The following is a 25,835-nucleotide window of genomic DNA, read 5'->3' as shown; positions in this document are numbered from 1 at the left end:
GAGTTTAGGATCCTCCTACTCTGCAACTTTTCCAGAAGTCTACAAATGCTATTCCTTAAAATTTTAAAGATCACATTGTTTTGCTTTACAATTGTATGTAAATATAATTTCTGTCCATTGGATACATTTAAAAACCTAAAACAGCTAATGATGTCACAGTCACAGCCTTTAGGATGAACAAATATCTGTGTCATCAACCCAGAAAACTATAGATATGGATATTAGCAAAGCCATACCACTAACTTCTTGCTTGGGTGGATAGGGGTCCAATGGTGGTGTATATTCAAAGATAAGGATCTGTTTCATACACCAGCACTTCTCAACTGCCCTGTAAATGGTGTCCATCGGAAACTGAGTTTATTCCATGTCACCGTGAGCTCCTCTTCAAGGACACTGATGAGCATCTTAGCATTTGGAATCTGATCCAATGAGCCTTAGCTGAATTTCATATTTGCTCAACAATTCAGGATTGATGTTTTAGTGTCACCAGTTTCTCTTCCACACAAGAGAGATAAAAACATTGAGCTATCATTGTAAGTATCTGGGGGATGAGGGTGAGAGTAGGGAATAAACTCATTATGGGTGGATGACTTCTCACACATTTCCATTGACCTAACACATCAGCTACTCAACTCAATCCTACTCTGCCTTGGTTGAGCTAATGTTGCATTAAGTTTGATTCAGATATCCTAATGGTCATTTATGCAGATGATTTGTATGAAAGTGAAAATAATAATTGGAGAGCCCAGACACAAATATTTCATTTTCTAAGATTTCATAATGTTTACAAAATCTGCCATCCAGTAGCAACACCCTGCTGTAATGATTGTTAGTTTCTAAATATACACTCTGATATGATTAACACTATGTCTACAGTCTTAATATAAAGTAAGTATAAATGAAAATTATTGCCGCTGTTAGAACACTGATGTTGGAAATAAAAACTGCTAATATAATGTCAGTCATGGTGAAAGGTTAATAAAACAAATCTTTTCATTTAAAATTAACATAACAAAAGAACTTATTTGTATTTATCTTCAGAATACCAACAGAGAGTGGAAAATAGTATACCGGTTTTTAGAACCTTGAAAATAAACAATTTAATTAATTATTCAGTATAATATTTATAGAAAACAAAAAAATTTAGCTATCACTCACTGAAATTCCGTAGTGGAAAGTAGGGTAGAAAAAAATATTCTAGAGAAGATCCAGTATACATTTCCAATGAAATGTGAAAGAAGTTGGGGATGGCCAAGTTGTCCTAGAGTACAGAATAGAGCACTATTTGTTTGATTTATTGTTCTTTTTTTAGTGCAGATCAGCTTCCGCAAAATTCTGAATCCAACCAATGTACTGAATCCAACCAATCCCCCATGTCTTGTGGAAAGGCTAATCATTTAAATACAGATACTTAGATTTCTTATTTGTAAAATGCACTAATAATGTAAAATGCCCCGTGGGGTTTTTACTAGAAAATATTAATGAATATAATTCATTATTAGTTCATTCACAAAATCTTTGTTGATGTCCTCTGTGTGCTTAATACTGTTCTCAGTCTGGAATAATGGTGGTGAGCAAGACAGATGAGATGACTTCTCTGTTCTAGAGAGGAGAGATTGGTAAGGAACGCAGTTGTTTGTGTGTAATAAAAACCCTCCATGGGGCGCCTGGGTGGCGCAGCCGGTTAAGCGTCCGACTTCAGCCAGGTCACGATCTCACGGTCCGTGAGTTCGAGCCCCGAGTCAGGCTCTGGGCTGATGGCTCAGAGCCTGGAGCCTGTTTCCGATTCTGTGTCTCCCTCTCTCTCTGCCCCTCCCCCGTTCATGCTCTGTCTCTCTCTGTCCCAAAAATAAAAAAATAAACGTTGGAAAAAAAAAAAAATTTAAAACCCTCCTCAGATAGTGTCTGCACAGCAGCGTACCCATAGAGAGACCCATAAAGAGTTGTTGGGGTGGCTTTAGACAGTGGTTAATAACAGTGGAGATAAAAGAGGTCAATATATAGGGGATATATTTTAGATTAAAGTTAATGGACTCACTGATGGATTGTGTGCTGGGGGTGAAATATGGAGGGTATTCAAACATGACTTCCAGGTTGTTGTCTTGATAATTAATGATATAATAATAACAATAACAATAATAATAATAATTCTTTGTATTTTAACGCAAGGATTTATTTTATTTTATAGTTTTATGGTATTTTATTATTTTTAAAGCATTTTCAATCCTATAACAGCATTCAAAACAATTTTGTAGTTAAACATGACTGTTATTCTACAAAGTGAGATAAATAGCATGTCTCCAATGCTAATTTGAAGTAGTTAACTTTGTACTAAGCCCTAAAACTAGGAAATTTGCAAAATCATTCCATTTGGTTTTTATAACATCCTTATGAAATGCAAATTCATAACCCCATTATGAAGAAGAATAAACTGAGGTTCAGATAAGTTAGTTCACTTATTCAGACTTACAAAGCCAGTTAGCAATATCAGGATTCTATTCTCTTTAATGTTAGTCCTGGGTCTAGAAACTGTAGAGGCTGCTTTGGGCAACAGGCTTGAGCAATGGAAACCTGAGTACAGTAAAAAGGCCAACAGTGACCACCAGGCTGAACGCAAACAGGCTCATTAGGTGACCCACCTCAAAATACGGGCTACTTAACAACCAGGCACAGGTACCTGAAATGTAAACTTCCACATGTTCCCAAACCCCCTCACTTCCTCAGCTTAACTACAGCCCCCTACTTCTGCTTCCTGACAGATAGCCTCTCCTTTGCTGTCCTGCCCACTGGCCAATTGCAGTCTTTTCAATAAACTTCTATCTCCTCTGTTCTGCCTCAGGTGAGTTCTTTCACCACCCGTGACACCAGCCTCCACCTGATCGGGTCATCTAACACTGCATTCTTCCCACAGGCCAACCTATAAATTCTTAAGAGCTTCCTCATAATATAACTTATCCTGAGAGGTTACTGGGGAGTAAGGTTGTTACCTTTGTCTACTTGAAAAGGAGAGGACAAGACCCTGAAAGAATGGGACATCCATCAGAAGGGTCCATCTAGATAGAAGTGGGAAGGGCAGAGGAAAGGTGAGGACGTTTGAGAAAAGTGGGCACAGGACAAGTAGAGGCAGAAAGATGCAGAGAATCTGGGAAAATTAGAGGGCAAAAGGGTCATGTTGTTCCTATGGGAAACCAGAACAGAGGCAACTGCTGCTTTTGATATGCCAGGTGGGCACTGCTTCAACAAATTCAGTAAACAAAAGCCTTGGGGTCAAACATCTGAAACAGAGATTGTGCAAATATTCCTAATGGGCCCTTTGTTTAGAAACTTTGGTTAAACCTTGCATTTAAGAGAACCTGAGATCTGCTGAGACCTGAGATCCACAGTAGAGAAAGCCCTTTGGTTGGCTTTGCACGGCTTCTGTTGAGCAATGCTGCTTACAGATCTGTTTCTCCTAGGTCATTCACACCCAAATTATGCCTCCTCCCTTGTGGCTCAGGTTAAATTTCCTACTAGCTTAAGAAAAAGCAGAAGTTTGGACACTTTTAGCCTATTAGAGACATTAACAAAGAACAGCCTATCTGCTTGTTATTTCTATTAAAAAACAAAACAAAACTGCAGTGTAGACTGCCAGTGTTACCTTGGTGATTTCCTTGCCTCTGTTCTGAGCTGAAATTGTGCAAGGCTACTATGAGTATCTGAGACATGCAAGGGAGGAAACAATTTAGAGAGTGAAGCTATTATGGATCAGGGAAAGGAATGGGTCCTTCTCTAGGCCCAGTGCTAACCAGATTAAAATGTGTGCAAGAAATTATATGTAAGCATTTTAAATCTAAGGCAACTGAGCAGGTGCACATTTTTATACCTAAAGGAGTGGGGGAAATGAGCTCACTGAAGAGGGTGGGGAGGGTGGCTTCATGCTCGCCTTCCCCCTCAGTCCCCTTTACATTCCACAGCACCCTGCAGAGTGATCATTTTTCTCCTCCATGAAAATAATGATTCCTTAAAAAGGCCAGAAGGCACAGCTGATTCCAAGGGAAGCTGACTCAGACTGATGGAGGGAAAGGAAAAGTAAATGCAATTTCATTTCAGGTTTCTGAAAGCTATTTACAAATGAGGGCAAAAGACACTGCAGAAATGAGGAACACAGTATGCAATGTCGCCAAGTAGGTGGTTAAGATGGAATGAGATCACTTAGTAATACCGACTGAATATTCCATGATTATCAGGGAGCCAGCCCAGAAAAATTGAGACACTGCCAGAGGTGCCTCATTTCCTCTCCTCTTGATAGGTGAATCTAATCACCATGTCAGGGAGGTATTGCCTGTCTTTAAATGTTGCTAGGTCCGAGCTTTGAAGTTTGCTAATGCAAGTTTGATTTCGAAGCTCTGCACTGGGCCTGGAAAGCATGAGCCTCTGGGTTGCAGAAATCCAGTGTGACCCAAGCACAGCACATACCTAGTACTTTGTTTCTAGCGCCCCTGTGAGCAAACTGCCTGTTACACTTGGGAGGTAGGGGATCTGCTGTGTGCCTGACTTAGCTGTGATTATGTGAGAGCCCTCCACTCTGAAAGAGTTTATCTACCCAAGTAAGTCCACCAGCCCAATTCCTCCTATTGTTACTTCTTACTATATTTTCTGAACTCTGAGACACAGGCTTTTTTTTCCAGCTTAAAATCTTGAAATTGACTGAGTGAATATGGTATCATGGCCTATAAAATTGAAACTCTGCCTCCAGCCTATAAGGCTAAAGGGACTAAAGGTTGACAGAAACAAGTAGGAAGATGAGTGCCCAGACCTGAGTATCCAAGGCAGGTGGGACCAGGGAGGTGGGGCGTGCAGAGCCACCTGTGACCAGATGGTAATTGTCTTAGAATGAGGTAACCAAGCCCACATTTTTCCCTGTGCTTTTGTTTTTGCTTTGTTTTAGTTTTGTTTTCCCCATCATAGCTGTACTTAGAGGAAAAGCATCTTTGTCTACACAAGAGTGGTAATTGGAGCACGTTCCCAGTCACCTTTTCATGTTCTTTTTGAAATGTGTCCCTTGATGTCTAAAATGCACGTTTTCCCCTAGCTCTTCAGAGCACCTGAAGCACTGGGGTTCTGTCATCCCCCCCAGACTAGCCCAACATCCACAGGCTGTGGGACCCAAGGAATTTCACAAAAATCCCCTACCCCTGGACAAACAGAGCAAGACTAACTCCATTTTGTGCTACACCCACCATCTCATGTATAACCCCCACATGACCTACTTATTGCTTAAGACACCCCCCCCCACCCTAGTCAAGCCGCTGAGCACACCCTTACTGGAAAACGGCTCATATAGGAATGCGGAACCCCTAACCGCCAAAGAATGTAAACCCCGCCAAACTTGCCTGCCAATTCTGACCAGAGTGATAGGCTAGTTCAAACAGTTACTATAGGGTAAATTGTAATTCAGTTGGCCACCTGCATGTGGACTAACATGACTATGCAACTTTCTGTGTTCAATTCAATTGGCTACCTGAGTGTGGACTAACATGACTATGCAACTTGCTGTGTGTGTTACAATCTCATTGGCCACTGGCCCCTATAAAACTGCTACGCCTCTTAACCTAGGGGTCCAAGTCCCTGCTCTGCTGTGTCGGGTATTTGGGCCCAAGCTCGAGCTTGCAAATAAACCCTCGTGTGTTTGCATCGGTATTGGCTCCTTGGTGGTCTCTCAGATTCGAAATCGGGGGCATTACATTTGGGAACTCGTCCGGGATTCGAGAGACCCCCCCCCCAGGACCCCACCTGGAGGGTCCCACGTCTGATGAGTGCACTCAACTTCTTCTACCTTTCATGCGCATATTTTCTGAGAGCTCTATACTGTATCTCTACCTGTAGGAATTCCAAACTGTCTTTGGGTCAGCATTGGCTTAAGCGGACGCGCTGGCGAGCTGTCGACTGGGGGCCTTGGGAGACGTCCCTTGCCCCCACCAGGAGGACGAAGTCCTCATCTGTGAGGAGAGCCAGCTGCCATTACGGACAGCCAGCCCTTCGTTTTACTTTCTGTTTTGTCTCCGCGGCCACACTGGAACATTTGTCTGTGTTATTGTGTCCTTGTTAATCGTCATAATTGTTTGTGTCTTGGTGTGGATTGAAATGGGGCAGATCCAAACCACCCCCCTGTCTCTTATGCTCTCCCACTTCTCGGACGTTAAGGAAAGGGCTCATAATCTGAGCACAGACATAAGAAAAGGGAAATTTCAGACTTACTGCATGTCAGAATGGCCAAACTTTGACGTGGGATGGCCCCGAGAAGGAACTTTCCACCTACCTATTATTTTGCAGGTCAAGGACGTAATCTTCAAGGACAAACCGGACAGCCACCCTGACCAGGTGCCCTACATCCTGGTCTGGCAGGACATGATCGAAAACCCCCCTTCTTGGCTAACACCATTCTTACCCCCCAGAACAGGACCTACCAAGATTCTAGCCCTGCGGAAAGCGGAGAAGGAGACTGACACAAAGGCCAAAACGCCCCTTTATCCGGTCTTGCAGGATTCCTCTCCGGAGGACCTGACTCATCCACTGCCCTACGAGGCTCCCCCTCCCCCTTCCGCCCCTCCATTGGAAGCACCAGGGGCTGCAGGAGGGGCACCAGCCCTCCCTGACGAAGGAATTTTTGTGCTCGGGCCAGCAGCAGGGACACGTGGACCGACCCACTGGGCGGCCCCAACCTCAAATATGGGGCCGGCCACTCCACCGCCCTTCCCCTCCGTGCCATGGGGCCTCCCGATGAGTCTGGAGAACAACCAATGTTATATTGGCCGTTCTCCACCAGTGATTTATATAATTGGAGAATTCAAAATGCAAAGTTCTCCAGTAACCCTAAAGATTTAATTGGGCTTTTAGATACTGTTCTCTTTACCCACCAGCCTACTTGGGGTGACTGTCAGCAGCTCTTGCAGGTTCTCTTCACCACTGAAGAGAGAGAACGAATACAGGTGGAAGCTCGGAAGTCTGTCCAGGGAGAGGACAGACAGCCGACTCAAAACCCAGACCTCATAAACGCTGCCTTCCCCTTATCCTGCCCTACCTGGGACTACAACTCGGCTGAAGGTAAGGAGAGACTCCGGGTCTACCGCCAGACTCTAATGGCAGGTCTCAAGGCTGCCGCGTGAAAGCCTACTAATCTAGCCAAGGTATATGATGTAAGACAAGGTAAGGATGAGAGTCCAGCAGCCTTCTTAGAGAGAATCACGGAGGCTTTTAGGCAGTACACCCCTATGAACCCAGAAGCCCCAGAAACAAAGGCCGCAATTATCATGGCTTTTGTTAATCAGGCCACTCCAGACATCAAAAGGAAATTACAAAGAGTGGAGAGGCTAGGAGAGAAGAGCCTGCAGGACTTAATAATAGTAGCAGAAAGAGTTTACAATAATAGAGAAAGCCCGGAGGAGCAACAGACTAAACTAAGCAACCGGCAAACGCGAAATCTGGCTAAGATCCTGCTGGCTACAACCATGGATGACCCACAGGAAAAACGGAGGCACCTCAAGAAGCTGACTTCAGGGACAGGTAAGGAGGATGGCCCTGGTCCCCGATGGGAGCGCCCTAAACTAAACAAAAACGAATGTGCTTATTGCAAGGAAGAGGGCCACTGGGTGAAAGACTGCCCTAACAAAAGCTCTAAGGCCCCTGCCAAGATATTGGAGATGGAGGACCTGGACGACTAGGGGAGTCGGGGTTCGGTACCCCTCCCCGAGCCCAGGGTAACTCTCAGAGTGGAGGGGCAACCAGTTGAATTTCCAGTGGACACTGGGGCACAACATTCGGTCTTATTACAACTGAAGGGGAAATTGGCGAGCAAGACCTCATGGATGCAAGGGGTCAGAGGGACCAAACAGTACTCATAGACTACCTGAAGAACTGTGGGCCTCGGCATGGGCCGGGTATCCCACTCCTTCATGGTCATCCCTGAATGTCCCTACCTGTTGTTAGGTCAGGACTTGCTCACCAAGATGGGGGCACAAATTTGCTTCCACCCCGGAGGAGCAAAAATCCTAGACAAAGAAGGGCAACCAATTCAGGTACTTGTCCTGAGTTTGGAAGACGAATATCGTCTCCACCAGATGCCCCCAGCCCCAATGACTGACATTGACCATTGGCTACAGGGATTTCCTCAGGCATGGGCAGAAACTGGGGGAATTGGGCTGGCCCGACACCAACCAGCTATATACATAGAACTAAAACCGGGGGCAGACCCTGTCAGGGTCTGCCAATACCCCATGCCTCTCACGGTGCGAACGGGAATCACGCCCCACATACGGTGACTACTAGACTCAGGCATATTAAGGCTCTGCCAATCAGCATGGAACACTCCCTTGCTGCCAGTGCAAAAACCGCACTCTAACGATTACAGGCCAGTCCAGGACTTAAGGGAAGTCAACCGGCGAGTAATGGATGTGCACCCCACGGTCCCAAACCCATACACCCTCCTCTCCACCTTGCCTCCAGACAAAAATTGGTATACGGTATTAGATTTAAGAGATGCCTTTTTCAGCCTGCCTTTAGCACCCAAGAGCCAAGACCTTTTTGCCGTTGAACGGATGGACCCCGAGAAAGGCATCAATGGCCAACTCACCTGGACTCGACTACCACAAGGATTCAAAAACTCACCAACCTTCTTCAATGAGGCCTTACACAAAGACTTGGGTGAGTTCCGTTCTGAGAACCCTCATTTGACCTTATTGCAATATGTAGATGATATCCTGCTGGCGGCGGAGGACCAGGACACTTGCCTGCGAGGCACCAAGGACTTACTCCAGACTATAGCAGCTCTAGGATACCGGGCCTCAGCCAAAAAGGCCCAAATCTGCAGAGCAGAGGTGAGATACCTGGGGTACAAATTAAAGGATGGACAAAGATGGTTGACGGATGTGCAGAAGGAAACTGTCCTAAGGATCGCACAGCCGCAAACCGACCATCAGGTACATGAATTCCTGGGTTTTGGATTATGGATTCCGGGTTTTGCTGAGATGGCCAGACCCCTCTATGAGGCCACCAGGCACCAACAAAATTTTGAATGGACAGAGGCCATGAACAAGGCCTTTAATGACCTTAAACAGGCCTTGCTGTCTGCCTCGGCTCTTGGGTTGCCTGACCTAATCAAGCCCTTCTACCTATATGTAGACAAGAAAGACGGGGTGGCAAAAGGGGTCCTTGTCCAGTACATAGGTCCCTGGAAAAGACCCATAGCTTATCTCTCTAAAAAGATGGACACGGTGGCCGCTGGATGGCCCCCATGCTTAAAAATTATTGCCACAGTGGCCACTATGGTCAAGGACACAGACAAGCTAGCCATGGGGCAAGAGCTATATGTTATCACCCGACATGCTATCGAAGGAGTACTCAAACAGCCCCCAGACCGCTGGATCAGCAATGCTCATCTGACCCATTATCAGAGCCTACTGCTAAACCCCACCAGAATTTTATTCAAGCCACCTACAACCCTGAATCCGGCAACGCTACTCCCTAACCCAGACTGGGACCCCCCTCTGCATAACTGTCAAGAGATTTTGGCACAGGTCCATGGAATCAGGGCTGATCTCCGGGACCAGCCACTGCCGAACGCAGATGCCACCTGGTATATGGACAGCAACAGTTTTGTCCAAGAAGGAATCAGATACGCGGGGGCAGCCGTAACCACAGAGACGGAGATCATCTGGGCAGAGCCATTGGCAGCTGGAACATCGTCTCAACGGGCAGAACCAATCGCCCTGGCCAAGGCACTAACCATGGGAAGAAGGTAAACGAATAAACATTTACACCGACAGCAGGTATGCCTTTGCCACCGCTCATATCCGCAGAGCCCTTTACAGAGAGAGAGAGCTTCTGACAGCAGAGGGAAAGACTATTAAAAACAAAACAGAGAGGGCGCCTGGGTGGCGCAGTCGGTTAAGCGTCCGACTTCAGCCAGGTCACGATCTCGCGGTCCGTGAGTTCGAGCCCCGCGTCGGGCTCTGGGCCGATGGCTCAGAGCCTGGAGCCTGTTTCCGATTCTGTGTCTCCCTCTCTCTCTGCCCCTCCCCCGTTCATGCTCTGTCTCTCTCTGTCCCAAAAATAAATAAACGTTGAAAAAAAAAAAAAAAAAAAAAAAAAAAAACAAAACAGAGATTCTTGAACTCCTAAGGGCCCTCTGGCTGCCCAAGGTGCTAGCTATCATCCATTGTCCAGGACACCAAAAAGCAGACACACCAGTAGCCAGGGGAAACCGGCTAGCCGACTCAAAAGCAAAGGAGGCGGCCCTTTCGGTGACCCAGGTTTTAACAACCACGCTACCTGATCTGGGGGCACCGACCCTGCCGGACACCCCCAGCTATACTGGCACTGACTGACAGTGGATTAAACGTTTGCCTACGACCCAATGCTTGCGTGGCTGGTGGAGGGCCGCAGACTCCAGCATCATCCTGCCAGAGGAACCAGGATGATAAGTCCTATCCAAAATGCATCGGAGTACTCATATGGGAACAAGAAAGATGGAAGAGCTCATACGACATGCTAAGATCATTATTAAGGACTCTCGAGCAAAGATGGAGCAGATCGTGGCAAGCTGTCATGCATGCCAGCTAACCAACGCCACCACCCATGGGTCTAACCCCGGAACCCGACTCAGGGGAGACCGCCCAGGAGCATAGTGGGAAGTAGATTTCACTGAGGTAAGTCCTGGAAAGTATGGGTACAAGTACTTGCTACTTTTCCTAGATACATTTTCAGGGTGGACAGAGGCATTCCCCACCAAGCACGAAACAGCGCAAATCGTGACCAAAAAGTTGCTGGAGGACATTCTGCCGAGGTATGGATTTCCTGCCAGGATTGGATCCGACAATGGACCGGGGTTCATTTCTAAGGTAACACAGGGAGTAGCACAAATACTGGGGGCAGATTGGAAATTACATTGTGCTCACAGACCCCAGAGCTCAGGTCAGGTAGAGAGGATGAATAGGACATTAAAAGAGACCTTAACTAAATTAGCCTTGGAGACTGGTGGGGACTGGGTCACTCTCCTCCCCTTTGCCCTATATAGGGTGAGAAACTCACCATATAAGATGGGACTGACTCCCTACGAAATCGTGTTTGGTATACCCCCACCTATCATTCCTGCCTTGAAACCCGAAGTGCTTGATGAGTTCAATGACCAACAGCTTCTTTTCTCCCTCCAAATGTTACAAAGGGCCCATGAGCAGGTGTGGCCTAAGCTGAAGGCCCTCTACAAGACCGGCCCACCTCCTGACCCCCGTTGGTATCGACCAGGCGAATGGGTGTACGTGCGGAGGCACCAACAGCAGACACTCCAACCTCGATGGAAAGGACCCTACATGGCGATCCTGACCACGCCCACTGCTCTTAAGGTCAACAGAATAACTCCCTGGGTCCACTACACCCACGTCCGGCCAGTTGATCCACACGCCGTCCTCAAGGACTTTGTTCCGGAATGGAAGAGTCAGCCCGACAAGGACAATCCCTTAAAGCTAAGGCTGCGTCGCTCCCACTTACCCCACTAATATTACTTGCACTGTATCCCCTGGTGGCTAAACCCAACCCCAAACCCCACCAACCACTTAATCTAACCTGGCAAATCATCACCCCAAGCTCTAACCCATGATTGGGTCCTGCATAGGATCCTCTGGAAAAGGGGGGAATGTGGGACCCAAGGAATTTAACAAAAATCCCCTACCCCTGGACAAGCAGAGCAAGACTAACTCCATTTTGTGCTACACACACCATCTCATGTATAACCCCCACATGACCTACTTATTGCTTAAGACACTCCCCCACCCTAGTCAAGCTGCTGAGCACACCCTTACTGGAAAACAGCTCATATAGGAATGCGGAACCCCAACCGCCAAAGAATGTAAACCCCGCCTTTTGCCCACCAAACTTGTGCACCAATTCTTAAACCCCCGCCTTTTGCCTGCCAAACTTGCGTGCCAATTCTGACCAGAGTGATAGGCTAGTTCAAACAGTTACTATAGGGTAATTGGCCCCTGCGTGTGGACTAACATGACTATGCAACTTGCTGTGTGTGTTACAATCTCATTGGCCACTGGCCCCTATAAAACTGCTACGCCTCTTAACCTAGGGGTCCAAGTCCCTGCTCCGCTGTGTCGGGTATACTTGGGCCCAAGCTCGAGCTTGCAAATAAACCCTCGTGCGTTTGCATTGGTATCGGGTCCTTGGTGGTCTCTCAGATTCGAAATCGAGGGCATTACACAGGCCCTCATCCCCATCTTTCCCAGAACATTCCCTGCCATTCACTCCTTCCCTCAGGGCTCTGATAAGTAACCAAAACTACCTTAGAGAAACAAATTTAGGCAAAGACATTAATGGATAATAACATTTCCCCTTCTTGGGTGTTGCATTGTAAAGGGGTCTGGAGAAAACACAATATCTTAATTCAAAATACTTGACTTTGAATTGATGAATTTTCAAGATACCAGGAAGGATATATTAGGAAAGAGAGATTTTAAGTATCCATCAAATTCCATTATATACACACCCACATGCTCTTTTTGAGCCCAAAGATTCTAGGCAGCGAGAAATGTCAAATGTAAATGTAAAAATCTACCTCTTTGCCCCTGGTATTTTCATCACAGCTTTGGTGATCCTGATAAGAAAGAGAGAAAAAAGAAAGAAACCAGTTTTTCATTTGCAAATTGCTTACCAATTAGCTTTTAATGAACACTTTATTCTTTCATGATGGCACAGACTAAGGGTATTTACTCAATCTAATTTCTCCTCAGCTTAATGGGAGCATTTGACTAGTCCCTGCAACAAATTCATCAAAACAAACATTTATTCTGCTACCATTTGAGAGACACTCTGCCAGCCATTGGGAGAGATTAAAAATATATGAGACATGGTCTCTGTTCTCTAGGCACTTAATATCCAGCTTCAGGGAAAAGTTTATAAGAGCTCAATAACAGATTCAACACAATAATATATGTAATGGCACAAAGCACTAAGAAATGCATTACTAAATTCAGTGTTGGGGTATTTAATGAGAACCAGTGTGACTAAAATGTCCATCTTGGTGCAGCTAAATCTAACAGGTAATGTTACGAACATCTGTTATTTCTATTCACCTAGCAGCCTTATAACCTTTGGAGAGATTTCCTGGCCCCATTCCCCATGGTCCTGCAAGCTATCAAATATGAGTCTGCATAGCGCAATACCTAATCCAAGTTGTACCAGCTACGATTCTTCACTCTTCTGACAACAAGAATTATTTGTTGGTGAGTACTTGATTCACCTTGGGCCAATCAGAGTCCTTCTCTGGATTTCTGATTCATACACACTGGGAAGGAGCAGTCCTCTACTGGTATGGATAAATAAAAAGGAATAAATACAAGAATATTAAAGGCCATGTTTTGTCTCATGGAGACAGCCTTCTTAGAGAATGAAGCCAAAAATCAGGAGAAAGCCAAAATGAAAGAAGAAACAGGCATATTCCTGACATCTTTTGAGCAGGGCCTAATGTAGCGGGCCTAATGGTCCACCGCTTAGTTTTACAGGCCAACAAATTCCCTTTGTATCTTATTTATCAAATACATTCTCTACTCTTCCTGGAGATCAAGTTTCACATGTTAGTCTTCTTAATATTGTCCCAGAGAGTCACTGATGCTGTTTTCATTTTTTCCCTATATTTTTATCTTAGCGTGCTTAATTTTGGATAGTTTTATTGCTCTGTATTCAAATTCATGAATCTCTTCTTTTGCAGTGTCTAATATGCCCTTAATCTCATTTTGTGATTTTCCTCATTTTAGATTTTTTTTTATATCTGAAAGTTCTATTTGGTTCTTTTTTTATATCTATCTTCTTTTCTCATCTCAACATGTTCATTTTTTTCCTACACCTTGAGCATATAGAACATATTGTAAGAGATATTTTAAGACCCTTGTCTGCTAATAACATTGTCTCTGCCATTTCTGGGTCTGTTGAATTTTCTCTTATGGTTATGAGTCATATTTTCCTGCTTCTTTGCTTTTCCTGGTAATTTTTTATTGAATGCTGGATATTTCAACTTTTATATTGTTGGATTTTGTCTGACATGCAGTTAATTTACCTGAGATCACTTTGTTCTTTAAACACTTGCTTTTAAGCTTAGTTAGGAAAGGTCTAGAACAACCTTTAGTCTAGGGTGAGTTTAGCTCAATTACTGAGGCAACATCTTCTTAAACACTCTATCTGACGCCTGTGTATTATGGATCCTACATGAGTTCTGGAAGTTATGTTCTCTCCTACTTTCTCTCCTGGCCTCACAGAGCTTCAACCACCAAATGCATAGGATGATATTCAACAAAAGACTCCAGAGGATCTGCTGAAGATTTCTGGAGCTCTCTTTCCCATTTTGTCTTTCTCTATCTGTCTCTGCCTCTGCACCTCTCTCCTCTCTGATATTCCCCAATTTTAGCTGTCTGAATACTGATGTCTGTCTCCTGAACTCACTAAGAACTTTGAGTTTTCTTTGTATCTCCCTCCCTGCACTATACCTCAAAACTTCCTCCTAAATGGAGTAATTACAGGGCTCATCTCATTTACTTCCTTTCTGTCAGGATGACATTGCCTGTTGTTCAATATCTGAAAGTAGTTATTTTCTATATTTTGTTTGGTTGTCTAGTTCTTATGGTGGAAGGACAAACCTTACCATATCAGTTAATCCTTCATGGATGGAAGGAGACCCAAACTTTATTTTTTAAATCTACTCCTTATCAAAAAATAAGACAGTGTCTAATATTAACAAATTTATATTCCTCTTGCCCAATTCCTAATTACTATACTATGTCTCTACCTTTCTACTTGAACTTATCCCAGGAGCCACAAGGTATGAGACATGATTTCATCTGTCAAACGGAAATAATAAAAAGTACTCCTAAGTTTATGATGAGGATCAAATGAGATAAATTACATAAAGTCTGGCATACGGTGTTTGTTCTACAAATGGCAACTCTTAGTAGCGCTGAATGAATCATAGGAAATGGAAACAATGATTTTGTTAAGCAGGAGTCAACATTAGTGGCTCCATTTTTCTAAAAGTAAACACAAAACACACACACAAAAATTCAGTTATGAATACATTTGATGTCTCCAAATGTATTCTCCAAATATGCCCTGTTAATTTTGTTATAAAAGTTTCTCGAGTTCAAAATTTCACTGAAAATGCATTTCATTCAATATTTCTATGTTCTGTAAGTCAAATTTTAAAATAATGATGAAAACTATGAACCGCAAAACTCTCATTGAAAAGTGATGCTAAAAAAGCAACAAGCCCTGGTTTTCTGAATCCTTCTAGAACTTTAGTATCCCAGAAGTGAGAGCATGGGAGGAAGGAATGGCTAGACTGGCCTTGAACTTGAAAGATAAATTACATAATTGGCATTTATACTAAATCCTGGAAACAGAAGTAGCAAAACTTAGTGTCTGCTTTGTCATAAAAATTAAAATGCATTATTTATATACGGAGGAATTTATCCTGGAGTTTGTTTTCAAGATATCATTGATTTCATTTTAAAATAGCACTCCCATCAGTATTTGTATTGGTAGATCACAATTATTCCTCCCTTGGAAAACGAAGGGTCCCCTTTAAATATTTAGGCTTTCTATTAGGTATTCTACTAGGTTCTGTCACATGCTAGATTGCATTTTATCTCTCACAATATATATAATTACCATCATTTTATAGGTGAGGAAACTGGAGCCAAGAGTGATATTATGACTTGTGTTAAATCACACAGCTATTTAGTGGCACTTCTAGAAAACAAATAGCACTGAGCTATTATCCTCAAGGAACACTCTGCCTGTAGTTTTAAAAATATCTCTTAAAGAGTGAGGAAAGGTCTAGAAAACAATATGGAGTTTCCTCACAAAACTAAAAATAGAACTGTCCTACAACCCAGCAATTGCACTACTAGGTATTTACCCAAAGGATACAGGAGTGGTGATTCAAAGGGGCACATGAACCCCAATGTTTATGGCAGCACTATCAACAATAGCTAAATTATGGAAAGAACCCAAATATCCATCGACTGCACACACAGTGGAATATTGGAATGTTTCTCAGCAATCAAAAAGAAATGAAATCTTGCCATTTGCAACAACGTGGATGGAACTAGAATGTCTTATGCTAAGTGAAATAAGTCAGTCAGAGAAGGACAAATATCATATTATTTCACTCATATGTGGAATATAAGAAGCAAAACAGAAGAACATAGGGAAAAGGAAGGAAAAATAAAATAAGATAAAAGCAGAGAGGGAGGAGAACCGTAAGAGACTCTTAAATACAGAGAACAAGCTGAGGGGTTGCTGGAGGGGAAGTGCGTGGAGGGATGGGCTAAATGGGTGATGGGCATTAAGGAGGGCACTTGTTGGGAGGAGCACTTGGTGGTATATGGAAGTGATAAATCACTGGGTTCTACTCCCGAAACCAATATTACACTATATATTAGCTAACTTGATTTTAAATTAAAAAAAAAAAAAAGAAGTGAGGAATGGCTGAGTCTCAAAGAGACCATAAAAACTATAGTTAGAGTAGGTGGTAGACGCCTCCCCCAACTGTGAGAGGCCATGTGCCTGCATGGACAACACAGCCAACTCCTGGTGGACCAATTTCAGTGACTTCATTCGGCTCCCCATCCCCAAAAGGCAACCTCCAAGGGCTACTATATTATTTCTTTCAGAAGCCTTCTGAAATTTTGCCCAATATCTAAGGAATTAAGACATTCTTTAAAGAAAGCCTGCAATTGAGGCATTTCATTTCCTATTTTGCTTCTATTTGCTCTGTAGTTCTCCATAGAGATTTGAACAAAGAATTTACTACAGGGTTTGTATATTCATGCAAATAACACATTTTCCTACAAGACTACACCCTTTGTTCTTCCAGATGCTGAAACATTTCTGTTTGCTTTTTCTAGTTGATTTTGAAGAATTATGATGCAAATGTGTAGTTGGCAGATATTTTGTATTCTTCTCAAGCTCTTCCTTATGCTCTGAATGAGAGAGAGCTGTGCTCCTGAACTTGGGTTCCCTGCTGCTTCCAGCAGGTGTGGATTTGCCACAGCCAGAGACCAAGCTGGTGTTCAGCGTGAGTTCCTCCTGAAAACATGTATGTTCTGCCTTCAGCTGGAGTGCTTTGAAGTCACTGTGTGCTTTATGGCCAGCTTTTCTAATTCTGCAGATTTAACTTTTATTTTATTAGGGTTTTGTGTGTGTGTGTGTGTGTGTGTGTGTGTGTGTGTGTGTCTGTCCCTGTCTCAATTTAGTAAAGGAATAAATGTTTTTCCCCTTTGGTATAATTTGACCTCTTGGTCTCTGGAACATCCAGAGAGATTGAAGTAATAGGTGAAAAGCAGTCAGGTGCTGTGCCAACAGAGCCTCCTGAGAAGAGCCAGCAGGGGAGCAGGGAACCCAGAAGCAGCCCTAACCTGGAATCATCCTCTAGAACCACGCTTGGATCATCTGAGGCGCACGGGAGCAAGAAGACGCAATTATGCAGTTCCAGTCTACATAGACCGTTAGTAGTAAGAACATCGCTAGGGACAAATCTGTGGCCCAAACCACTCAAGGTAGAAACACACAACTGTTTTGCCTCCCCCCTTTACTGTAGAAGGTTAAAAGACACACTTTTACAAAATAAGCACCCTTTTTTCCTTATTTTTTTATGAATCATAATTCTGCTTGTGCCTTGAGAAATGATGTCACTGATACCCTCACTGACACCCTGGACTAACTTATCCCACAGACAGGCATTATTCCTGTTTTATGTGAAGGAATGAAGACTGTGCTACATGAAGGAAATAGCTGACTGTTTTTTCCATTAGTAGATGCAAAATAACAGAAAATGCATATATTGATCTGTGCCCCATGTTCCTGACACAGAGCTCCTAAAACCTTTGTCATTTCCTGAGTAACAGCAACATCTGATACAGAACTCAACTCCTTTGGAATTTCCTGGGTAATAGGAACATCTTTTGTTCTGGTGAGATGACTCTTTGTGAGCTCCTTGATGGGGACTGGTCACCAGAAAAACCAGAAATTAGAAACTTTTAGCACCACCTTCTATTCTCCAGAGAGGGGAGAAGGGCTAGAAATGGAACCAATAATCAACCATGCCCACATAATGAAGCCCCCATAAAAGTCCCCAAAATATGGTGTGCAGAGATATTTTCCAGGTAGGTGCACAGCTATATGCCAGGAGGGTGGTACACACCAACTCCAGGGGGACAGAAGTTCGTGCCCTTGGGACCCTTCCAGACCTTACCCTATGTATCTCTTCATCTGAGTATTCATCTATATATTTCAGCATGTCCTTTACTATAAAATAAACTGATAACACAAGTGTTTCTCTAAGTTCTGTAAACTGGTAAAACCAATGACAGATTCCAAGGAGGAGGTCACGAAAACCTCTGATTTGTAACCAAACTTGACAGAAGTTGTGGGTGACCTGGAGACATACTACTTGCAGTTGGTATCTGAGGCAGGGGTAGTCTCGCGGGACTGAGTCCTTAACTGACGGGGTCTGCACTAACTCCAGGCAGCCAGTGTCAGAACTGCTTGAGGTGAAAACCCCACACATCTAGTGTCAGCAGTGTTTGAGAAGTATAGAACTGTAGTTGTAAAGAGTGAAGGAAAAGTAAAAACAGACAGCTTTTTTCTAGACAATGGAAAACAAGTGCCTTCCCTGAACACTACTGAAAAAACAGAAATTCCTCATACCTCTTTGGCTGCTCTTTTTAGTTTCCTTGGCTGGCTCCCACTATCTCCCTGGCCTCTGAAACCTGGAGCACTCCAAGGCTTTGTCCTTGGCCTCGTTTTCTGCTCTTTCTGTGCTCACTGCATTGTTGCCCTGACCCATCCTCAGGGCTCTCAAGTTTGCTTAAGCAATGATGCCTCACAGATTTATATCTTTAATACCAACCTTTTCTTGAACTGAAGACTCAAATGTCCAATTTCTAACTTCACATCTCTACCTGGATGTCTAATTAACACCCAAATCCTAACATGTACAAAGCTGAGCTCCTGACATTTCTACCAAATCTTGCCCCTCCCATGGTCTTGCTCATCAAAGTACAGGCCATATGTGTACTTCTAGTTGCTCACATCAAAAGCCTTGGTGTAAATCTTGATTATCATCTTTCTCTCACATCACACATGGTATAAGCTTTCAGCAAATCCTAACAACTCTATCTTTATCCAGAACCTGAGCATTTCTCGCCAGCTCCAATATCACCATCCTGGTCAATTCATCCTGGTCAAACCATCATCTCTTACCTGGATGACCACACAGCCTTGTAGTTGATCTCTTTTCATCCTTGTATAGGTTTAGTTTGTCCAAAACACAGCACTGAGAACAATCTTATTAAAATCTCAGTTAAGGGGCGCCTGGGTGGCTCAGTCGGTTAAGCGGCTGACTTCGGCTCAGGTCATGATCTCGTGGTCCGTGAGTTCAAGCCCCGTGTCGGGCTCTGTGCTGACCACTCAGAGCCTGGAGCCTGTTTCAGATTCTGTGTCTCCCTCTCTCTGACCCTCCCCTGTTCATGCTCTATCTCTCCTTGTCTCAAAAATAAATAAAACGTTAAAAAAATTTTTTTAAATAAAATCTCAGTTAAATCAATTCACTCCTATGTTGAAAATCCTCCAATGGCTTCCTATCTCACGAAGAATAAAATCCAAAGCCCTTTCCCTGAGTTACAATGTCCTACCCCATCTGCCCCTGCTTGAGCCCCATTGTGTTTCTGACCTGGTATGCCGCCATCTTCTCCCTCTCTATCCCAGTCTACTGGCCTGGCCTCCTCATGATTCTCACCTCAGGGCCTCTGTGCTTCTTCTGTCTGCCTGCAGTGCTCTTCCCCCATCATGGCTCTGTCTCTTCATTGTTCCAAGTCTTTACTCTGTGGAAATAAACAGAAACCAACCAAGTGACAAAAAAGGCTGACCGTTCAGCATTCACTACAGCAAAGGAGTCAGCACCATCACTTTTTCCAGAGTTTCAGCAGAGACTCACAGACAGGAATAGGAATGGGAAAACTTTATGGCGGGAAAGGAGGTTTCAGGTATGTCCAGATTGGAGGTTGTTGGCATAGGAAAGGTGTAAGTGGGCTACATATGTGATTTATTAGGAGTGCTTTCTCTAGTTGGTCCTAAATTTGGAAAGCTGTCAGTTATTAAGTGTTGGACATTTGGGGCCACTTCTTAAAGGGATTATTGTTTTGGCCTCTTGGAGTGTTTACTAAAGACAGTGGTCTGACTTCCTGCAAGTCTGATTTAGAAAGAGCAGACTGGCTTCCTGGCTGGTTACTGTAAATCAGGTATTGATTTCCTGAGCTGGATGCCATAGGTTGTAGATCAGTGTTCTATTCTTTTATATGGTGTGGACATTGCCTGCTTGCATATTCAGTCTCTCACTTCTCAGAGAGACTTTCCCTAACAATCTCTTCTAAAATGTCAACTCTTCCCATACCTTTCCTTTTTAATTTTTCTCTTTAAACATGTATCTTTTGATTATTTATCTTATTTACTATGTGCCTCTCCCACTAGTATGTAAACTTCTTGAGAAAAGGACTTCTGGCTATCTTTTTTCATTGTTATATCCCAGTACCTGGACGACCATCAGTTTGGCCCATAGTACAAGTTAGTGACTATTGTTGAATAAAGCAATGAAATATTTATTTAATACCTATTACTAAAGAAGAATTCTATTAGTTATTAACTTTACTTTGGAGACACCTGGCAGTCACTACTTTAACAAAGTGATCATGAATAACATCACCAGTAATAAGTCATGTTGATGTCATGCATTCTGATATATGATGATGAGATGGTTATATCACTTCTGTGGTTTTCTCCTCCAAAACCCGTAACCACAATCTAATTATAAGAAAAACAACAGAAGGGCACCTGGGTGGCTCAGTCGGTTGGGCATCTGACTTTGGCTCAGGTCAGATCTCACAGTTGGTGAGTACGAGCCCCATGTCGGGCTCTGTGCTGACAGCTAGGAGCCTGGAGCCTGCTTCAGATTCTGTGTCTCCTTCTCTCTCTGCCCCTCTCCCACTTGTGCTCTGTCTCTGTCTCTCAAAAATAAATAAATGTAAACAAATTTTTTTTTAAAAAGAAAAACAATTGAGAGTCCCATATCATGGGACATTCTGCAAAATACCTGGCCAACACTCTTCAAGTGTCATGAAAGACAAGGAAAGACAGATTAATTATCACAGTTTGGAGAAGACAACTAACATGTAATGTGGCATCCTGAATTAGAAGCTGGAAAGAAAAATGACGAAGTTTTCAATGGAAAAACTTATGAAATCCAAACAAAATTTATATTTTAGCTAATAGTATTAAGCCAATGTTAATTTCTTAATGTTATTAACTGTATCATGCTATAGAAGATGTGTACATCAGGAAAAGCTAGATAAATGGTATACGGAAACTATCTGTACTAGTTTGGTAACTTTCTTTAAACCTAAAATATTTAAAAAAGAAAAAAAATGAGTGCATTGGGAAGTGGCAGGAAGGGAGGACTATATAGAATCATTCCAAATGCACTTATGAAGTACCCACAATGTGGTGAGTGTTGTTGAAAATTCTGGTGACACAATATCAAATAAAATTGTATCTCTACACCTAAGGGCCTGGCATATACGGTCCAGCAGAGAGATGCATACTATACGTTACAGCTACTCTGATTGGCATCCAAATAAAAGAAAGCAGAAGAACAAAGAGAGTTCAATTGTAAGGACATGTTGAATAAAAGGAGAGCGAGTGTGAAAAAAGGCTTGTTAGAGAAGGTGATTGTTGAGCCGAATTACAAGAAAAGAGTGTTTATTCCCTGGAAAGGAATGCTGTTGGGGAAAAGGGTTTGGAAGGGCCTGGAGGATGGTCCTGAAGCCCTGAGTCAGGCAAGATGACTTCACCCCAGGGTTTATAAAAGTGGGTGCAAAATATCTCCAACATAGCGATGTCCTCACAGAGCTCTACTGCTTTTCCAAAATATAATTTGTCTATTATTTGCTGTGTAACTTTTAAGTTGATTCTTTACTCTGTATTAGTTTTGGGAAATAAACCAATAAACTTGGATCTCATCTTTAAAGAGAGACATGCCTCTGAAAGAATTCCAGTTAACCTTAAACTGTAAAGTATTTCATTCACACTTTAAAACAAGCTCATAATTTAAAGACTTGTGTTTAGATGAGATTGAATTTTATTAAATAAAACTACTAGAGGCAATTTAGGAATCTTTACAATGTTAAGGAAAGAAGTGGTATACCCTGTTGAGTGACATTTTTGAATGTGTGGGGTAAGTACTTTGGAGTCCTTATAGCTTGCTGAGGTCTGGTCTGGAGATAAATCTCAATTTTTACCAATTGAATTGTTTAGTTCCATTCAGTGGTTTTGGTTGTTATGGAATGCCAACTATAACATTGATAAAATATCAAGAAGTCAGTCCACATGTTTGGAAGTACAGCATAGGATATATGAGAAAGATGTCATCTATCCATTCACAGACACAACAGTATACAAAGTAGACTTGATCTTTCCCCTCAAAAAAGTATGTACCTCAAGAGAATAGGCAATTATATCCAGAATGATAAGAACTCTAAGAGGGGTAAGCAGGGGCGGGGGTGAAGTGACCCCAACCTGGTATGAGGCAGGTCAGGCAAGCTATAGCCTCTAAAGAAGTGGGATTCTGGCCACAAGGTGTGTAGGTACTTTTTATACCTGGGTACAAGCAGTGGAAGGAAGGGGAAACATTTATACCAAGTAACAGCAAAGCCCTTCCTCCCCTACTGCCTCATAGATATGAAGTACCCTGTCAATGTGTGCACAAAAGTCCCTTAATGGCACGGAAACTTCCTGCTTTATTAGGCTGGAGCCAGTGGGGCACTAAAGAGCAATTCTGGTGACAAGTATGAAAGGTTCCAGGAAATTCTATTTCTATTGCTTGTTGACTTATTTGCTTTCTTTTTCCCCCAATCTTTGAGCCATCTGTTCTCTGAGCATTGCCAAGGACATGGGAAGGTTGAAGGTCTTAACCTGTCCCTGTGTGTATCCCTTCACTCTACATCATTTTATTTCTTTAGTCTGTATCTTAAGTGATGCAATGATGTCCATAAATGATCAAGAAAAAAACTAGCCCCTGTTGAACTAGCACGTTCCTGAAGTATTCAGCAGGACTATCCCAAATTACTCATCTTTCCATCCCTGGAATTTCTCCCTGATATTTTACTGCAAACTGACCCCAGCTGGAAATGGGCTTCAAATCATTTTTGCTATTGGCCTCCCAGTTCTACAAGTCTTCTAAGGAATTAGTTGCAGTTTACTATCTATCAACTACCACCCCCAGCAAAAATAATTTCTCCGCTCCCATAGGAGCTCCAGTGAAGAATGTCTTTCTCTTTGACGAGATGATTTCTGAAACTCAATCTAATGCAGCCCTTGATGCATTTGGAATAGAAGGCAGAATTAGAGACACGCGGTGAGTTTAAGTCCCTGATTAGTGAAAATTGCTTAAAACTACATCCAGTAAGTTAGTATATTTGTTTAACAGTGGCATACCTAGCATATTATTTTTTTAATTTTTAGGTATAATCAACATATAATAAATTGCATATGTTTAAAGTGCACAGTTGAGACATTTGCATATATATATATATATATATATATATATATATATATATATATATATACACACACACACACACCTGTGAAATCATCACTTAGTCAAGATAATGAACATATCCATCAGCCCAAGTTCCATTATTTCCCTTTGTTTCTCATAAAAGGTGCTAAATATAGATGCCTGTGGACAAGAAAGAAGAAAAACTTTCTAGTTTTATTAATAGATGCAATTTTAGGGGCGCCTGGGTGGCTCGGTTGAGTGTTCTACTTCAGCTCAGGTCATGATGTCGCGGTTTGTGGGTTCAAGCCTCGTGTTGGGCCCTGTGCTGACAGCTCAGAGCCTGGAGCCTGCTTCAAATCCTGTGTCTCCCTTGCTTTCTTCCCCTCCTCCACTTATGCTCTCTTTCTCTTTCTCTCCAAAATGAATAAACATTAAAATAATTTGTAAAAAATTGATGCAATTTTAACTGTACGTTACCATTGGAGTAAGAAGCAACATCCCACAATAGAGTCAGCCTAACATCATTCTAAGATCAAGGAGCTAAACAGGTTCATAGGGTGACTATGTGACATGTGACATCTAACTTAGGTAGTCTGAGAGCTCTTCTGATGCGTGTTGCCTTGATGAATGTTCCCTGTTCTAGTGCTTCCCAAGACTGCATTAGGTATTAACTGTGTAGTCCCATAGCATCTTCTCTTTACTCCTAGAATAAAATCATACCATTGCATTGCAAAAGCTTATTTACTTGTTTTCCGTTCCCACTATGATATCAAGAAAGATCTTCGTTCTTCACTATCCCTGATGGAATGCCTACCACATAGCAGAGCTCAATGCATTCTTATTGAAGGGAAAAATTAATGAGTCTTGTTTTTCCTGAAAGCAACTGAGCAGATGGCTTGGTCTAGCCCTTTTCCATGCAGGAAGGGACTCAAAGTACACAACTGACCAGTGACATGATACAGTAGCATTATCTATGAGTCTGGAAGCAGCATATTTCACCAATCAGTAGAGCTTGGATCATATCCTACCTAACATTGTCGTTACTGAGAAATGTTCCTTTAAGGTGATATTCTTATTGAAGCATGTCCAGTTTTCTAAAGAAAATATATATACATATATATGTATGTATATATGCATATATATATGTATATATATGTATATATGTATATATATGTGTGTGTATATATATATATGTATATATATATATATATATATATATATTAGGGAGAAAAGATAGAAGGTGAGTGCTTTCTTTCTTTTCTTTCTTTTCTTTTCTTTCTTTTCTTTCTTTCTTTCTTTTATAATTAATTGTAAAGAGATTCATTTGTTTGCCCACACATTCTAAGCATTCATTTGTTTGCCACACATTCTAAGCATTGCCTTAGAATGCTTAGAATATATATATGTATGTATATATGTATATATATACATATATATATGTATGTATATATGTATATATAATATATATAATATAATGCCTTAGAATGCTTAGAATATATATATGTATATATAAATGTATATATGTATATATATGTGTGTATATATATATATGTATGTATATATATATATATATATATATATATATTAGGGAGAAAAGATAGAAGGTGAGTGCTTTCTTTCTTTTATAATTAATTGTAAAGAGATTCATTCGTTTGCCCACACATTCTAAGCATTGCCTACATGGTTTTGGGAATATTTTATTTTTCCTTTGAAATCATCTTAAAAGAGAAAAGCAATGCTTCTGAGAGTTATGAAATCTCAAAGGCAGTTAGAAATTCATTTATCACTTTAATGCAGGAAGATAAACAGGGATGTATTAAGCAAAGATACTCCATTATGCTGTAGCAGAGTTATATTTTAGCTTTGGCTTTGGCTTTACTTGAGGATTCTAATGGAAACATTGATCTTATTTCCAACGTCGCATTCCAGCATTCTCCTGAAATGAAAATTCCTCTTCTGCGTTTGTTTCTAAGCATGGTGAATTAAATACTCCCTGTGGTTATGCTTAAATACCATGGCCTATTGAATGCTTTTCCTGACCACCACTCAGCCACACTCCATAACAAATAGCTATATACTGATCTTCTGGGCTCCCCAAATACCTACTGCAAAGACTATAATAGATCTGATCAGAGTTTGCTACAATTGACTACATGTCTGAATAACTGGACTGGGAGATCTGTGAGGTTTCTTCAAC

General features: G+C 42.2%; 1 long non-coding RNA gene across 1 annotated transcript in view; it reads right to left on the bottom strand.

The window, feature by feature from the left end:
• Positions 1-25,835, bottom strand: part of LOC123595872 — a 200,950-nt gene that overhangs the window by 29,950 nt on the left and 145,165 nt on the right. Inside the window, exons 2-3 of the long non-coding RNA XR_006711414.1 lie at positions 19,826-19,910; positions 12,593-12,631 (exon numbers count right to left, since the gene is read on the bottom strand). This is a non-coding gene — a long non-coding RNA (uncharacterized LOC123595872). The remainder of the gene's footprint in view (positions 1-12,592; positions 12,632-19,825; positions 19,911-25,835) is intronic.

The sequence above is a fragment of the Leopardus geoffroyi genome, chromosome A1 (genome assembly GCF_018350155.1).
Source record: "Leopardus geoffroyi isolate Oge1 chromosome A1, O.geoffroyi_Oge1_pat1.0, whole genome shotgun sequence".
NCBI classification, from domain to species: Eukaryota; Metazoa; Chordata; class Mammalia; order Carnivora; family Felidae; genus Leopardus; species Leopardus geoffroyi.
Note: the sequence above shows the minus strand (reverse complement) of the source record. Positions and strands in the feature narration are given on the sequence as shown.